A 14,174-nucleotide genomic window follows, 5' to 3' on the forward strand; every position below is an offset into this window, starting at 1 on the left:
TAAATATTGCTGGTTACAGATGTTTGGGGTTGATGGACATGGCTAATTAAGTTTCTCCTGTCGGCTGGTTGGCAGGGTGCAGGGGTGCTGGCATGGAGGTGAGGTCAGAGGGCAGGATCACAGCCGGGCAGCAATACCAGCAGCCTCTTAGCGTGGTGTAAACCCATCTCACTGCAGCCCCTCAGTCAGAGCAAAGCTGGGTTTGCCTTGCCCTCTCTTTATTACAAATTTAGAGCAGGCCGGTGGAAGACAGTGGCCTTTGGGAGCAAGTTTCCATTTTGCCGCTCTCCTTTGAGGGGAATTCAGCAGGAATTGTCACACTTCCTCTCCCCAAGCTGACCTGAGGGTGGGAAGAAGGGTGCAAAAACCCTTCTCTAATTTTTGCCATCGAGTATCTTTCGCATCAGCACCAACACCAGCGGAGGCTTTTTCCTTCTCAGGGAGACTTCAACATGGAAATGACGGTGTGCTGGCCAGCAGAGCCAATACCCCACATCAAATTAGCACCAGGAGGGGCCAGGGGGCCCTTTTTCTGGGGCATGAGGCCGGTGTCTTCCCGGTGCTCACCCTGCCAGGCAGGAGCCGTCCGCGTGCGCTGCCTGTGCGCCTGGAACGCAGCACGTGCTGCTGTGCTCCCCAGCTCCCCCGCGCGCCTGATTTATGCCGCTCCACATTTTCTCCTCCTTTCCATGCCTCTTTCTCCTCTCCCTCTTTTTTCTTTTTTCTTTTTTTTTATTTTTCCCTCCCTGCTCCTTTTTTTTTTTTTTTTTTTTTTTTTTTTTCCTTCCCCCTTATTGCTCACAGGCCTCCCTGTTAACCCAGCGAGCTGCAAGATTTAGGGCTCCCTGCCTGCTGGTGTACATTCTGAGTGGGGTTTTATTCTGCCAGAGGAGGGAACCGTGATCCCCCATCACCCCACGGGGACATGATCCTCGCACGTAGAAAGGGCTGGTTTTATTACCCTATTTTATGGCTGCAGAGCACAAGTCGTGTATCCCTGTTCTGGATGCTCCTGGCCATGGATTGCAGCAGAAGTGGTGGGGTGGCCACGGGTGCCCATCGCCTCCATCCCGACGTCGCTGCGCCGGCCATCTGTCCCCTCCTGAGCGGCGCCGGGCTGCCGGCTGCTTGCCGAGGCATCAGGGCTTGCCCGGCGTCTGCGAGGCCACCAGAGGGGAAAAAAAAAAAAAAAAATACAAAGAAAAAAAAAATTCCATTTTTTTTGCTTTGTTTGCCCCCGTTTCGTATGCATAACCTGACTTTTTGTCGCCTTTTGGGGGAGGGAGGGGCGGATTTTTTTTTTTTTTTTTTTTTTTTTTTTTTTCCACTCCCCTGCTGCTGTGCCAGGCGCATCAAAAGTTTGCTGGTCTTGCGTGCGTGTGCGGATGCCGAATAATTTTATTAGCTGGCTGGAAGGGAGCCAGCACGGCGTGCACCGCGCGGGAGGTGGCTGCTGGGCGCCTTCCCTTTGCTTTCCCTTCCCAGCTGCCCCCCCTTCAGCTCCACTGGTCTCCTGTGGGTTGCATCATCAGCGTTACCCCTTCGTTTTATTCTGATATATTTCTTAGGGAGATTTTTTTTTTTTCTTTTTTTTTTTTTTTTTTTTTTTTTTTTTTTTTTTTTTTTTTTTTTTTTTTTTTTTTTTTTTTTTTTTTTTTTTTTTTTTTTTTTGTTTTTTTTTTTTTTTTTTTTTTTTTTTTTTTTTTCTTTTTTTTTTTTTGTCCTTTTCTTCTTTCTTTTTTTTTTTTTTTTTTTTTTTTTGTGCTCCTTAAGGGTTTAAAACGCGATGGGGAAGTTCAGCTAGCACTTGGCAGATATGGTTGCCTTAGCAACAGGCCTCCTAATCTGGTAGGTGACCTGAGAGACTGTGGAAGATGCAGGGGTTGTTGGCATTTCATTATTTCACATGAGCTGCGGCTCTCCAGCTGGTTCCCTTCCCAGCACCGCCACCGCCGCTGCTCCCCCCGCTGCGCCCCCGGCATTCCTTGGCAAAGCCCCGGAGGGGCCAGCAGCACAGTCCCCTCCTGGGTGCTGCTGCATCCTGGGAGCTCTTGCTCAAAAGGGGGAAGGGCTTCCTGCAGCCCAGGTGATAATTATTCAACTTTAGGATTGTAAAGATGGTTCCTACCTTGCTTTTTTCTCTTTGAAAGGATTGCCATGTGGTGCCCCCGAGGGAATAATCTATGGGCGCCCCAGAGCTAAAGGTGTGTTCATTGGTAATTACAGACCCTGTTTTTTGGGGTCTGTGGGCCCTAGTACAAACAGATGGGCAAGCGAACAGGGAACAACAGTGGTTGGAAAAAGTGATGGAGCTAGATGCAGCGTCCGGCCAGCGTTTTTGGGAAGATTGGTGGGATTTAGGAGAGTTTAGCAGCATTGTTCCAGCTGCTTTAGGCTCCCTGGGCTCACTGGGCCAAGTGGCACAACTATCACCTACCCATGGATGATAGACCAAGACTTTGAGGCATGGTTGCCTTCTAGTTATTTTCTTGGAAACTCTCAAGTTGACATTTCTCAGCGCTGTCCCTTCTTGGTAGTGACCACCCATGCAAAGCCCTGGTGATCACCTGCTCATCCCTGCCAATGGTGGGAAGCCATCTAAGTTAAGAAACTGCATCACAGAATTCCCTGCTCATTTGGCCTCACTAGATCTCTGTCACCAGCTCAAACTTTGCCTGCACAGTCCCACATGGAATGGATGTTGTCACACCCGACAGTGCCTGTCAGCACAGAACTGTTGCATCCTGGTCCAAATCATCATTGAGCTCTTTGCCAGGATGGCCAAGCCACTCTCTGTGCCCAACCTTGGGATGTTTTCCCCTTCTGAACGCTGAGTGGTTATGGAGTGGTGCTCTGCCCTTGGCACCCAGCTGGGTAGCTGGGCAAGGAAGGAAGGTGTCCAAAGGGGCTGGGGCCAAGCTCCCTCTGGTACCCATGGAATAAAAGGGCCAGGATAGCGCCAGGGGCATCCCATTCCCGCAGATCCCAGCGTGCAGACCTCTTTTGTTTTTTACCCCTCCCACTACTGCACGGCGTCGGTGGCAGCTGCCTGCGGACGCCGGGGAGAGCCGCCTTTGTTTACCGCCTCTTCCGGCAGAGCGGGGCGGGGATGCTCTTGGATCGAGGTGCTGATCTGTCATCTCCAGGTTTTATGCATCCCCAGACAAGAAATCAGCGGTGCAAAGCACAGACTTTTTTGTACTTATCGCCGAGCTCTGTGCAGAGCGCGGCTGCTGAAAGCAATCTGGTGTCTGCGATGCCCAGATTTGGTTTCCCAGCCTCGTTTGAGGTGTGGCTTCCCGCTGGGAAGTAGAAAACCTGGTTTGAGCCATCGTAGGATGAGAGGCCACGGTGTGTAGTGACAACGGACCCCAAGTCTGATCCCCAAGCTGCCAAATGGTCCCAGAGCCTGTCATCACCCTGGGTGGGACAGCATCTCTCTGCTCCATCCTATCGGTGGAGACAGGAAGACCAATGTCCCAGGGAGCTGAAACAGCTCAGCTTTCCCTCTGGGTCTTCTCCACTCAGGGCTGGGATGGCAGAGGCAAAGACTGGAGGGAGGCAAGGGAGGAAATCCAGGCGAGCCAGCAGAAATCCCTAGAAAGCCCTTTTTTTGATCACATTCATCCCTTTTTTCCCCCTCCATCTCTGCTTTGTGAGGCTTTCCAGGATTTGTCCCTCTCGGCGGGGATTTCGGGCGGTCAGCGGGGTCCCCAGGCACAGACAGACGGACAGGCTGCCAATCAGCCAGCACACACCATCCTTCCATGGAGCGCTGTGCTCTGCTGCCAGGGGCTCCTGGGGGCTCAAACACTGGGGATTATACACGGGTTTTTTTGGTTTTTTTTTTTTTTTAAAAGAAAATCAAAATTCCAGGGAAATATATTTAAAAAAAAAAATAAAAAAAAAATAAGCCGTCTCCCCCCCGCCTCCGCCCTGCTGAGAAGCAGCTCTGCGATGGCGGCTGGAAAGCGAAGCCGTAGTGTTGCGCGTGCCATCTGCTCCGCTTGGATCGCGGGAGCGCCTGGAGCCGGCGCAGCCTGGCGGGAGAGGGAGGGGGCAACGCTTTGCAGGGGTAAAGATAGGGTCCCCCTGCCCCGAATTCCTCCCACCTGCGCTCCTCCGGGTCAGTCGGATGCCCCGCTTGGCGTGCCTGAGCCCCGGCTCGTGCTGCTGGGAGGCGTGGGTGAGGATCTCCAGGAGGATATCGCCTCTCCCTCTGTGGTCATCCAAGGGTGAAGGTGGTTGTGGGGTGGATGGGTCGTGAGGAAGGGAACAGGCAGGTTTTGGTGGGGTTAGGCACCTGCAGCTCTGCTGGCTGCATGAGTTGGAAGCGCCTGGTGGCACAGGGCGCTCTGTAGCGTAGGGTGCTCTCACGGGACCGGGGTGTTTGCTGTCATGAGAGCAGCTCAGCAGGACACATGGTCCTCCCAAGGGGATACCAAAGAAACTCCTTTCCCAATAAGGAAAAAGTCTATGCTGTCTCTAAAAAGAAAGAGCTGTGTCTATTTGTGGGTTTGCTATGGGAGCATCTCTGGGTTCCCACACGAGTTCCTCTGCTGACTCTTCAGCTGGAGCCACTGGAGCAGTTGGGTTCTCTCTCTACCAGCTTTTACAAAGTTGGTATTTTTTTTGAGACTTCCCAGTGGGTCAAGCCAAAGAGAGAGATGGGATGCAGAAAGAATCCAGGCTTTCTCCCTCAAAAGTCCTCAGCAGCTGTGCCTGGGTTCCTGCTGGGTTGTGGGTGGTTGACTTGTCTAGGGGGTAGCCAAGAGATGAATATTTCCAGGAATTGTGATACCTAACCTGGGAGATAATCTGTAGGACAGCAACTGTGGAGTCCTGAACTACCCCTTGGCTTGGCTCCACCACCAGCAGTTTTGGTCTGTGGATGTTGTCACACATGCCATATATGGGCTGTGTATATATATATACACATATATGCATATATATTTATATATATATATATATATGTATGTGATTTGCTGGTTGGGATTAAACACATTAAGTACCATCTTGCTCACACTCTGCACCAGTGGAATGGAGGGCAGGAAAAGTAAAACCCATGGGTTTGTGAAGAGTAGTTTATTAATTGAAATAAATATAATAACAGGAATGAAATGGATAGAAAGAGAGAATAAAGCATAAAACGGATAACTGATGCACTGTATAATTCCTCACCACCCACTGACTAATGCCCAGCCTGTCCCCAAGCAGCAATCATACTTCTTGGCTAAATTCCCCCAGTTTATGTACTGGACATGACATTCTGTGGTGTGGAATATCCCTTTGGTCAGTGTCACTTCTCCTGGCCATTCCCCCTCCTGGTTCCTTGTGCACCTCCTCACTGGCAGAACAGGGAAGCTGAAAAGTCCTTGACTTGGAGTAAGCCCTACTTAGCAACAGCAAAACACCACTGTGTTATCAACGTTGTTCTCATAGTGAATCCATAACACAGCACTGTACCAGCTACTAGGAAGAAAATTAACTCTATCCCAGCCAAAACCAGGACAATGCAATATTTATTTTTTGATATATTAAGAAGAGTTTTGCTTGCAAAGCTTGGGAACTTGGAGAGGATGGCTGGTGCTTTCCCCTCCTCTCTTCCCATGCAAATGCCGTTGCTCCTCTTATCCTGCTGACAGAAGAGGCAGCAGTGGCGTGAGTGGGTTGAGCTGTAGAGAAGGAATAATAATTCTCCAAACAAACCAGAGGGCTTGGGAGGAGAAATGGGAAGCTGGGGAGGGCAGAAATGCCTGAGGAGGTGGCTGCAGGAGGCTTTTGGTCTTGCTGGGCTTTGGGACAGGGGGGAAGGATTCCAACTCAGTGTTTTCCCACACTTGTTTGCAGCTGGTGACCACAGTCAGACCTTCACAGAGGTTTCTGGGGTTTCAGCCTGGCTGTAGGGAAACCTTGTTAGAGCCCAGCCCTTTATTGGGGAACCTCTTTGGAGCTCCAGTTCCGCCCAATGGAGATTAGTTCGTATTGACATATCCTCACCAACCCTGGGATGCAGGAATCCCTGCCATTGTGTTGGCTCTCCAGAGACACCTCTAGCCATCCCACCTCACCAGGTGCCACTTGCAGGTGGTGGGCTGAGCCCACCTGGGTGCCAGGTGCCCCCTAAAGTCACTTGTCAGCTGGACAGGGAAGAGAAAATACCATGAAAGCCCATGGGTCAGCTAAGGACAGGGAAAACATCACTCACCAGCTACTGTCACAGGCAAACTGACCTCAACTTGAGTAAAATTAATTTAAGTTAATGCCAATCAAATCACAAAATGATAATGAGAAATACAAACTAAATCTAAAACGCCTTCCCCTTACTCCTCCCTTCTTTCTGAGCCCAACTTCACTCCTGGTTTTCTCTCTCTCCTTCCTGCCAGCAGCAAAGAGGGACGGGGAGTGGGGGCTGTGGTCAGTTCATCACAGTTCTCTCTGCTGCTCCTTCCTCCTCAGGGGAAAGACTCCTCCCACTCTTCCCCTGCTCCGCATGAGGTTCTTCCCATGGGAGACAATCTTCCACAAATTCTCAGTTCTTCCCAAACCGCTTCCAGCAGTGGGTCCCTGCCATGGGTCACACCTCCCGTGGGCATCCCCTGCTCCAGCCTGGGTTCCCCAAGGGCTGCAGGTGGATCTCAGCTCCACACGGAGCTGCAGGGGCCACATGCCTCACCATGGTCTGCACCACAGGCTGCAGGGGAATCTCTGCTCCTGTGCCTGGAGCACCTCCTCCCCCTCCTTCCACACTGACCTTGGGGGCTGCAGAGTGTGCTGCTTTCATGTTCTCACTCCTCCCTTCTCTGGCTGCAGTTACTCCTGCACAATAAGTTTTTTCTCCCTTCTAAATCATTATTCTAGAGCCCAGTACATTGAAAGTAGCTCAAAGTGCTGCACTTGGTGGCTACCCCTGAGCCCAGCATTCAGGAAATTCATTATTGGGCTGGAACAATTATTTTGGCTTTTTGCAGAGGGAAAGGCTATAAATAATCACCCTGCGAGCTTGTGCGGTGACTTTGCAGCCTCTGTGTTGTGCGGGGGGGTTGTGTTGGGGTGTGTGTTGGTTTTTTTTTTCCTTGCTCCTGTCTGTCTGGCTCTTTCTTGGCGCCAGAGTAGAGACTTATCTGCAGAAAACGCCATTTGAGTTGATTAAAGAAGCTCCTGCATTGGCCCGAGCTGCCAAACTTCTGCAGAAGCAGTTGTGCTTTCTGAGAATCGGCCCCGGGGACCTGCTGGGTGCGCAGCCTGGCCCCAGGGCTGTGCTGCTGCTGGGGACAGGGAGGAGGGGAGCAGGACAAGGAGGGAAGGCTTCCCCCAGCTCAGGGAAAAGGAGACAAAGCAACAAGACAAAAGGATATTGGGGGATTCTCAGCAGGAAATCATAGCAAGGAGGGCTTGCCAGGCAGAGGGGCAGTGGTGGTGGGCACGTTTCTGGCTTGCACGCTCCACCAGCAGCAGCTTGCACTGCCCTCACACTGAGAGGTTTTGGTCCTTGGAGAGCTGGGTTTCAGCCAGACACTCATCCAGAGGTGAAAGCCCATGTGCATCCCACCACCTAGCCCTCAAGCTCACCCAGCCAATACCCTTGGAGCCAAACCATAACAGCCTTAGCAGAAGCAAACAGCATCTAGTACACCTTCTTTTGTAGCCCTCTGTCGCATCTAAAATAAATTTGCATGTAAATTGACAGGCTGATTTTAATGTCTCCTGGCTGTAGAGCACTGAAGGCTCAGGCTTGCCTGGAGGTTGGTGGCATGGTGGCACAGAGCATTCCAGGGCAGAGGTGGCAGAGGTGACTCTTTAGGGGGAAGCAGAACTTAGTATTTCCTTTTTTTTTTTTTTTAAAAAAAAAGCAGACTTTTGAAAGGATTGAGCTTTACATTAGGCTGGTGGCTGAGAATGGCCAACACAGGACAGCAGGCTGGGTTTCCTGTAGGAATGCTGCTCTGTGTCAGGCTGCTGGACTCCCAGGGCCCACGCAATGCCCTGGGTTTGCAGGAGCGCATTCCACATCTCTTTCCTTGCCTGGTAGCAATTAAACCACATTCCCATCATTGGTAAGGTTGCCACAGACAGCAGCCATGAGTCACTGATATCTTGGAGAGTGTCACTTTGGCCAGAGCACCCCTTGGTACCTGGGTTTGGGAGCACTGCTGGAGCTGTGAGTGTGAGGATCTGTTAGGAGCATTTCGGGAAAGGCTGCCTAGAGCAGAGCATCTCCCGAGCAGTCTCGCCGTGGCAGCTTTCCTTCGTCATCCATTATTATTTTGATCCTCTGCAAAACAAATTCGCTCCTCGGCACTGATTCTGATGACGGTGCTCATTTTACAAAAGAGGTAAAGGAGCTGGTTTTGTTCCCAGTCTGAAAGACTTGAACAAAAAGGTGTTTCCTGCCGCCTTCTCTCCTGTATCAGTGAGATAAATCTGCAGAGTTTTCAAGTGGTGATGAAAATTTTGGAATCTCAAGTAGCGAAACGTCGTGCAGTGCTTTCCCTGTTGATCCCCACCTTTCCTGGACCTCCAAGGGTGTTTGCTGAGGCAGGACTGGGGGAACAAAGATGCTCAAACTCGCCTTGTAGCTCACAGCTGCAGGTTCTTGAGGGCATGGCTGTGTGTCCAGGGAAAAGGGGCTTCAGGGATGCATCTCCTCCCTGTATGTGCTGTTGGAGCGCAGCTTTGCTCTCTGGGTGCACAGAAGAGTATATGCTTGGAGCATGGAGCCAGTGGGGTGGTTCAGAGGCTGTTTGGGGATGTCCTCAGTCACACCAGTGGCCAAGCCAGCTCCACGTTGCTTGCACCAAACAAGCTGGAGTGGTGGGCTGAGCGCTGGGAAGTTTGGAGGGAGGAGACGGCGCGTCGGAGCCGCGTTCGTCAGGATGGAAATAACTGTCAGCCCCATTCAATCTGTCGCCTTGTTCCCGGGGGACAATTGCAAACAGGATTACTGGTACTTAAAAATTCATAGAAAACGTTTCTTATCACAACGTCATAATTGTTATGACTCAGAAGAGTAGAATTGCCATTTTCCTGCGCCTTCTTTTTTCCCCTCTTCACTTTTGTTGCGTACCGAGTCCCTTGCTGCAGCTGCTGGATCGTTAGGAAGGGGGGAAGAAAAGAAAAAAAAAAAAAAACCAACACCAAAAAAAAAAAAAAAAAAACCCAGGGCGATGCTTTATTTTATGCTAACCTGCTGCATTTGACTTGAAAATGATGTCCCACTGGTCTCGTGGTCAGCGTATTACGCCGTGATGGATGGCTGTCAGAGCGGCGGTGGCTGGCAGATGCGATGGGTGGAGGAGAACAGATGCCCGGTGACTTCAGGGGCTTTAGCAGAGCCAGGACTGAAGAGTGGAAAACAAAAGCAGATGGGAGAGCTCTGCTTGGGCTAACTATTCTTCTCCGGCCACGTGTCGGGGAGGGAAGCTCGCCAGGGCTGGCCGTGTCCCTTCTGTTGCAGCTCCTGTGTGGTGAGCTGGGCTGGCTGATGGAGCCCCGGGTGAACCCCACTTGACCTGAGGCCTGAGCCCTACGTGCAGACCATGGCTGCAGATCTCCAAAGGGGCAACCTTTTCCCCCTGTGAAAGAGCAGCTTGCGCTCCATTTGATGGTTCTTGTTAACCCTTGGCCCTGCTGATGGATCCTGAGGCAAGGCCTGGGCAGGCTCAGGGGTTGCCCTTTCAGAGGGTGTCTGCCCTGTATTTTGTGCTCTGCGTGGCATTTGTCTTCGGGGTTGGGCAGGACCCTGTGAGCTTGAATGGTGCATGTGGAAGGAGGTGAAAGGAGGAGAGTGAGCCCTTCTTGCAAGAGCCTGTTCTCGATGAAACCCTTTGCAGGTGCTGTGCAGCCCCTCATCTGCTCCTTGTCTCTCCTGCAAACTTTCCTGTACTTCTACCCCTTCAGAGGGATTAGAAAAGGACTCGCTTAGCCCCATTTGCTTCTCACACCTGTATTTCCTCATCTTTTATCCCTTCGCTTTCTTCCTACCCCTCCAGTCCATCCAACTTGGGCAGCTGGTGTTGCTGGGGATTGCAGGGTAATGGTGAAATTAAATTTCACTGCTGTTTTAAATTAATTGAATCATCAGCGTGGGTAACGGGAAACAGTGGTATCATAATGTATTTGATATGGGTCTTTAAGTCAGCATTTGCTGTGAGATCTGGAGCACTAGATCTTGGTGCAAGCGATGGCTAACTGAATAATTGCAGTTATGGCCACGGTACAAAGGCTTCTGCTCTGTCTTAAAGCGTTCAGGTCATGAAGTTGAGTTGGTTTATGATACGGCTGTTTTCGTGCGTGCTTCCCACGGTGCTCCTCCATCATACTGGGAAAAGCCCTGCAGCTGGCAGGAGCCAGTGGTGCTCCTGGTTTGTGCCTCTGGACAGGCAGCACACGATGAAGATGCCCTTTTTGGGTGACAGAGGAGCATTGGGGTTTTGCTCCTAGAAGCGCTGAAGTTTTTTCTGCTGGAGGAAGCAGACACAGGGGAAAAGATGCTTTTTCCTCAAAGAAAACAGCAGAAAGACTTTTACTGATTTGCAGCATCATCTGGCCTTTTCTTGGTGACCCTGGGGTGGCTTCAGAAGCTGTCCAGGCTGAGGGCCAGCATCCTCATGTGTTGTCCCACCATGCTGGGGACAAAACTCCAAGCAGGCCATTGTATGGGCTCCTCTTTCTTGTCCTTTACCCAGTCCAGCATGATGGGACTGCATCCCAGTGTGGTGCCTCGGTGGATGGTGGCACACCCCTTCATCAGTGCTAACAGAGGGCTGGTGTTAATTAAAATATGGAAAAAAGTAAAGTTTTATTGTATGTGTCGTGGAGCTGCCTGCAGGTTTCCACCCATAAGAGGTTCCTGCATCCTATCCCAGCAGCCTGGGACTGCTGGAACAGGCAGGATGAGAGGAAATGACCTCAAGTTGCACCAGAGGAGGTTTAGATTGGATATTAGGAAAAATTTTCTTCACTAAAAAGCTTGTCAGGCCTTGGAACAGGCTGCCCAGGGCAGTGATGGAGTTCACCATCCCTGGAGGGATTTAAAAGCTGTGTAGATGTGGCCCTTGGGGACGTGGTTTAGTGGTGGGCTTGGCAGTACCGGGGAATGGTTGGACTCAATGTTCTTAGAGGTCTTTTCTGACATAAATGATTCTATGATTCCCTCTCGTCAGCAACTTCCTCCGGAGATCACAATTGTATAGATGACCCCGGAGTGCACCTACGGCCACGTCAGCAGCACTGCCTCTCACAGCCAAAATCTCAAGGCTGCTTAACCAACTGAAACCTCTCAGAAGCTGCCTTGATATGAATATTGATCTCCACATTTAACTCCGCTTTGCCCAGTTGATATTGCCTAGGCTGGTGTGGTGTGGAGAGCAAACAGGCTCCAGGATGCACAGCTGGATTTTGGAGCAGGGTTTGGTGGGACACACCAAAAACCTCAGTGCTGAAGAGCCTGTTCTAGTGCACTAGCTCAGATTTTGTGTAAAGACTTGCTTATTATTTCTGCTAGTTATGTCTCTAATGAGGTGAGACGTGCCATATGTTGTCCATAGGAGGGAGCGCCGCAGGTGGGGCTGGGGCTGGCCTGGTGGGTAGTGCTACACAGAAGAGCCTGAAACTGCCTCAAAACTCAGACTTGGTGAGCCCAAGATTCCGGCTGATCCGTCTGTGCCATGGGCATTGGTGCCATGTCACATCTCAGAGCCATCTACAAACTGGCAGCACCTCTTGCTCTTCATCCACTGTCGTGTTCTCCAGCTCCCGTCAGTTTTATCCTTCCATTCCTTCTTCTCTTCTCTTAACCGCAACAGGTTTTTGCTTTTTGCTTCAAAATTAAGTGATTTTGGGGCTGGGCCCAGCCACGCAGCTCCTTTGCCTGCTCACAGGAGTAACAGCCATGATCTGAGCAGCCCAGGCTGCTCTCTGAGCAGAAGTTTGAAACTGAACCGTAGCAGGGTAAAGAAATATTAATTGGCGAGCCTTGAACTTAATTTGAACAGGGCTCTGCTGTTTAAACAATTTTTTGGAGCCGTAAACCAGAAGCCCTTAATTATGGCTAATTATTTTCTGCGACGAATCTATATGGAAGCTCCTCAACATGAGGGCTCCTCTGAAATGCACCAGTTGCATGTTCAGGCATCATCCAGCCTGAATGTCCCTAATAAAATCAGAGACAGAAGTGTTGCCTCCAGCCTGGCTGCCTGCAGTGTCCTTAAGCTCGGGGGTCGGGGCAGGGTGCAGGGGCTTGGAGGCTTCCTGGGCAGGCAGCTGGGGACCCGAGGGCAGGCAAGTGCAAGACAGGAGCCGTTTAGGACATGGACTTTAAACTCTCTGGCATTTGGGGTTTGTTTAGAAACCAGCTAGGTAAATATTTGTGAAGCGGTTGGGATCCGGCTGCGGGGTCAGGCGCTGTGCGCAGCCCTGCGGGTCTGGCCTCCTGTGGATCCCGTCCTTCCCACAGCAGGAGGGATGGCTGTCCATCCTCAGCCCTGCCGAGGAGATGGGGGAGGCTTGGCATCATCACTTGGGCCGTGTTTCTCTGGGGTTTGGGGTAAGAACAGGTGCTTCTCTCCTGGGATGTACCGTGTGTGATGCTTCAGTGAGACATACTTAGAACTGTCCCAGGGATGTCCCCTCTGTGCCACCCAGGCTACTCTTGGGGGTTTGTGGTGCCTTTTGCTGATGAATCTGGAGCTCCTGCCCCGTGCACCCCTGCAGGAGAGAGGCTGCTGGGGACCCACAGTGTATGCTAGGGCAGGTAAGACCTGTGGCTTGCTAGGGAGGATGGAACAGCAAGGGTAGTGTGGGAAGGATGGCAGGACAAGGATGGCACGACAAGGGTAGTGTGGCAGAGATGGCACAACAAGGATGGCACGACAAGGGTGGCGTGACAAGGGTGGCAGGACATGGATGGCAGGGCAGGGATGGCACGACAAGGGTGGCATGACAAGGATGGCATGACAAGGGTGGCACGACAAGGGTGGCAGGACATGGATGGCAGGGCAGGGATGGCACGTCAAGGATGGCAGAGCGGGAAGATGGCATGACAGGGATGGAAGGGCAAGGATGGCAGGGTGGGAGGATGTCACAGTGAGGATGGCAGGGCACGGTGCGGCGCCGGGGGAGCGGTCCAGGCTGCCTGTACACAGCAGCTGTCAGCGCTGCTGCCTTCACCCGCCCAGCCCCAGCCTCTTCCTCGTGGCACAGATGGTTTTAACACTTTCCTGGGCCTTTTTTTTCTATAATTAACTCTGGTTTGCAAGTGGGAAGACACTTCTTTCCTTTTGGCAGAGCCATCAAACTCTCCTCGGCGGTGTGCTTTTTTAAAGCCATCGTGTATCTATCCCCCAACTGCAGTCTGTTGTTTTTACCAGGCTCTTTTAAGGCACTGGGCTGCCCCCCCTTTTCTCCCCCCCTTGCTCTTGCCCGGAGGTAAAATCCGCAGGGATTGCAGGCGGAGGAGGCCCCAGCCAGCTCCGGCAGGGGAGTGAACGAATCCGGCCAAGGCGATACAAAAGCCGGTGCCCGGGGAGGGGGGAACGTGGAGGGGCCCCTTCCCTGCACCAGGAGCCTTTGAACCCCCCCTGCTCCCAGCTTTGTGCAGCTTAGCAGGGTGCTGCCTGCACAAAAGGCCCCTCGTGTCATTTCCATGCTGCAGCTGGGAAGAGTTTTTGTGGTTTTTTTTTTTTTTCCAGGAGATGCCGTTGCCCACCGAAAGCCTGGTGGGTGCTGGGGGCTGCTGCGGTGGGTGCACTGTCCCACTGGGATAAGGGGAGGGAGAAAACCCCCAAGAGCCCCGGAGCTTCACCTGGGAATCTGCAGAGTGCCCCAGGAGGTGTGAGCAGGGGAGGAGGATTCTTTCCAGCCTTTACAAAGACTTAGAAAAACTAACTGGAATGCTGTGCGCCTGGAATCCTGTGCCTTTTGGGGAGCTCGGGGTCTGCCTGTAGCTCCCTGTGGAGTTGAGGGAGGTTTTGCTCTCAGAGGAGGTGAGGGGCTGCAGGTCTCAAAGCTGGAAGGTTTTGGGATGCTCAGTTTTGGGGTCTGAGGGCAGTCAGCATCACAAACTGGTGCTTGTAGGAATGTCACCATGGAGAGAAGGGTGCTGTGGGGGCAGCAGTGTCCACGCACCAGCCTGTGCCTGGGTTTGTGTCAGGGTGTTGCAAGAGCAGCTCTGA

General features: G+C 52.0%; 1 protein-coding gene and 1 long non-coding RNA gene across 5 annotated transcripts in view; one reads left to right on the forward strand and one right to left on the reverse strand.

The window, feature by feature from the left end:
• The window catches only part of SSBP3 (single stranded DNA binding protein 3), a 54,460-nt gene that overhangs the window by 11,447 nt on the left and 28,839 nt on the right, over positions 1–14,174 (forward strand). The window lies entirely within an intron of this gene.
• Positions 5,504–7,181, reverse strand: LOC136365249 (uncharacterized). Its single transcript, XR_010744314.1, has 3 exons — positions 6,755–7,181; positions 6,067–6,140; positions 5,504–5,900 (listed from the first exon to the last, which is right to left on the reverse strand). It is a non-coding gene; the product is annotated as an uncharacterized lncRNA (long non-coding RNA).

This window comes from Sylvia atricapilla, chromosome 9, assembly GCF_009819655.1.
Source record: "Sylvia atricapilla isolate bSylAtr1 chromosome 9, bSylAtr1.pri, whole genome shotgun sequence".
NCBI lineage: Eukaryota > Metazoa > Chordata > Aves > Passeriformes > Sylviidae > Sylvia > Sylvia atricapilla.